Source organism: Teleopsis dalmanni, chromosome 1, assembly GCF_002237135.1.
Source record: "Teleopsis dalmanni isolate 2A chromosome 1, ASM223713v2, whole genome shotgun sequence".
Taxonomy (NCBI): domain Eukaryota; kingdom Metazoa; phylum Arthropoda; class Insecta; order Diptera; family Diopsidae; genus Teleopsis; species Teleopsis dalmanni.
In genome coordinates, this window is record NC_051846.1 from 203,239,274 (window position 1) to 203,242,514 (window position 3,241).

Genomic DNA, 3,241 nt, shown 5'->3' on the forward strand with positions numbered 1-3,241 from the left:
TTAATTAAATTAAATGTAATAAAATGTTGATAAAATGAATAAAATATTAATTAAATATTTACTTATACATTAACATAAAATATAAACACAAGTGAATTTGTTAATAAAAATTTCATAGCAAATTAACAAAAACTCCAAATAAATGTGCGAACATAAAAGTCAAGTGCGGTTTTGGGTCACTTGGTTAAGGAGCGCTGACTCTGAGCTTCAAATTTGACAGGGCACTAGTTGGATTCCTGGTACTTGCAGTCTCAAAAAATTATTCATGAATAATTAAATACAAAAACTATTTCCAAACAGCTGTATGTTCAGGCAAAAATTCAATTAATTAAAATAATATAAAAATAATTTTTGTTGTTGTAGGTAACTACTGTTTGAAAATCTTTTTAAAAAATATTCAGCAAAATTTTATATAAAATCCGTTATTAAAGTATAACACTTGTTTTGCATCAATAAGATAGATTGCTTCTGAAGGTCAGTGAGCAATTCAATAGGAATTGTCCATTCGCTTAGTGCTAACCCAAGAGTGACCACTGAGAAATTTTTGTTAGGGAGGAGAAATCATTATACCTCAAGCAAGACACTTTTTCCATTGTTGAGAAATGGAAAATTAATTAATCTACCACTAACACCCGATTTTATTCTGTTTTTATATATGTAGTTCTATGTGTGTCTATATGTAGTTGAAAGGACGAATCAATCAGGCAGTATTAATCAGGCACCTCAGACATAAACTTTTTTATCTTATGAAGATAAATAAATCTTCATAAATAAATAAATTCGGAACACATAAATTACTAAAAAAAAATGTCATAGATTTTTTATTTATTTTTAATTTTGTACAAAAAGAGTTAAGAATTTTCTTGCATCAAAAATATGGTTTACGGGATTGAATGAAAGTACTCTGTTATAAAATCTGAAAAGATATTATTTTGTGGTTTCTTATTTAAATAAAAGTAAAATATAGTACCATAACTTACATATTATTCATTATATAGGTATGCAATATTTCTTAATAAAAGAAGCCAGGTCCATATATACTGGACCTTAATAATTTGGTAGTCTCTACTATTAATTTTTCTAGAGAACAGTTATCAACATTAAAATAGGTTTTGATTGTAACTAATAATCAATTAACTTACATGTCAATTTCAGCATAAATAAATCCAGAATATATTGGTAGATAATTTAGTTACAGTCATCGTACCAATATCCTGAGAAATATATTTGTAAAAATACTTTTGATGCACATTATTATATAAACTATACGATGATATAACTTACATGTAAGTCACAAAGTATAATTTTGGTCCATGCATCACATAAATTTATGGAAAATTTTACGGTACACATATTTATCCAGTATGTATCCTTCAAAAAAGATAATATGGTTTAATGATATAAAGACTGTGTGTAATAAAGAGATTTATTGGTTGGTCAGGTTAGGTTAGGTCAGAGTGGTTGCCTTATGAAATAAAGGTAATTTAATTACACATACAGGTTTGTTGTGATGCTACAGATGAGCTGGTTTCCGTTCGCTAGACTCGAAGGGGACTAACTTATAGGTATAAGTTGTGCTCAAACCTCCAGTCTCTTAACTAAACTGGAACTTTGTCGCTGTCATGCCCTCATATGTTAACTAAATCATGGTTACAAAGTCATGTGTACTGAATATACTAAATGTAGGTATACTGTACTGAATTGTACAATGACAAAATGCGGTCACAGTGGTGGCTTATCACTGGTAATAGCATCGAAAAAATATATATAAAAAAATATATATATAAAAATATATATAAACAATAACAAAAACAATATCAGTGGTTCTCAATCTAAGAAGTTTATATGTTAAATTTTGGTTGGTTAGTCAACTTACTTGTAGTTTACAGGATATAACACGTGTTAACCCTTATCTCAGCCATCAATGTGCATTATTCTATGGAATATTTATGAGTACTTTATACTTTAATAGATTATTCGGTTTGTTAACTTACTTATCCAGCGTTAATAGAAGTTTTTTAAAAATACATTAGTTTTTGTGGTTTTTCGGTGGTAAAAAATCTCAGGACGTAAAGTAACTTTATAAATAGTATTGGTTGATTCAGTCAGACCTAAAAGTCGATAATTTTATAATGGTATTGCTCGATAAGCTATTAATACATATTGGTACTTACAGAAAGTTCAGGAGCATTTGGTAGCTTCAGTAAATTCATTGGTACACTTTTCTAAGATATATAATGACTATAAATACTTTTAACATAATGTCACTAAATCAATGGGTTATTCGGTTAGTTAACTCACTTCTATAAATTACAGTATCAAGTTTGATTGCATCCGTCATTCCAGGTGTTGTACTTAGAGAAGGTAATTGAATATAGTTGGTTGGGTAGTAGTAGGAGCGTAGGAGGAGTAGGAGAGTGTATTAGTGTTGTTGGAAGAACCATCTAAATATGACAAAAGTGTTAAAAAAAAATTTATTTAAACAAATAATTTAAATAACTTAAACTGCTATTACTGGGGTCCAAGTAGTTTGAAACTTCCCAAGAAAGTCAATTTTAATTTATATTTACCTGTGTAAGTGTAGTCTGTTATATAAAAATAAAAAAGATGTATATCGTTTAGTTAAGTCTCCTCTGTATTCTCCTCGTTCCAAGAGAAGATACGCATAAGTTGGTCCCACACTTGAAATGAAATCATCATTAAAAATCGTTGAACTTTTTTTTACTTAAAGCGTTATATATATATAACTATAAGTATAGTAAGTTATACTTACTGGCGCCTAACCATGTGGTTGAGCGTTTGCTGGAGTGTTTCAGGTGCAACGGATGTATCTTTACTTTTGACTGAACACGCCGTTGTTTTCTTGGTTTCTTTTTGGCAGATATGCGACTGGTAAGGTGTTTCTTAATTCGAAGTGTATTACTACGATTAACACGGGATTGACGTGCGATGCGTGACAAACGTCCTGAACCAGACGGTGCATATTTGAGTTTTTCTAGCACTCATCTTACGCCACTAGCTCCACCACGCTTGGCTATTTCTACACTGCTGAGATGACGATTTTCAGCTCTAAACTTCTGTAGAAATTTTAAAAATGGGTTGGTGGTTGGCATGACTTTAAAACTAAAAAAAAAAGGATAATGATGTTAATATAATATATATTAAGTGAAATCTATATAATTTGATATATGTTAATTTCTTTACTAAATATTCAATTAATCTTATTTTACTGTCCAGACCT

At 29.6% G+C, this 3,241-nt stretch overlaps 1 long non-coding RNA gene across 2 annotated transcripts; it reads right to left on the reverse strand.

Moving 5' to 3' along the window:
* Window positions 1-794: 794 nt before the first annotated feature.
* On the reverse strand, window positions 795-2,990 carry LOC119674584. 2 transcript variants are annotated; one of them, XR_005252205.1, is made up of 10 exons: window positions 2,774-2,990; window positions 2,571-2,681; window positions 2,302-2,444; window positions 2,175-2,225; window positions 1,995-2,111; window positions 1,877-1,936; window positions 1,285-1,371; window positions 1,143-1,214; window positions 981-1,080; window positions 795-916 (listed from the first exon to the last, which is right to left on the reverse strand). It is a non-coding gene; the product is annotated as an uncharacterized LOC119674584 (long non-coding RNA). The 2 variants fall into 2 exon arrangements; XR_005252206.1 differs by having other exon boundaries at window positions 2,175-2,241.
* Between the last annotated feature and the right edge of the window lie 251 nt (window positions 2,991-3,241).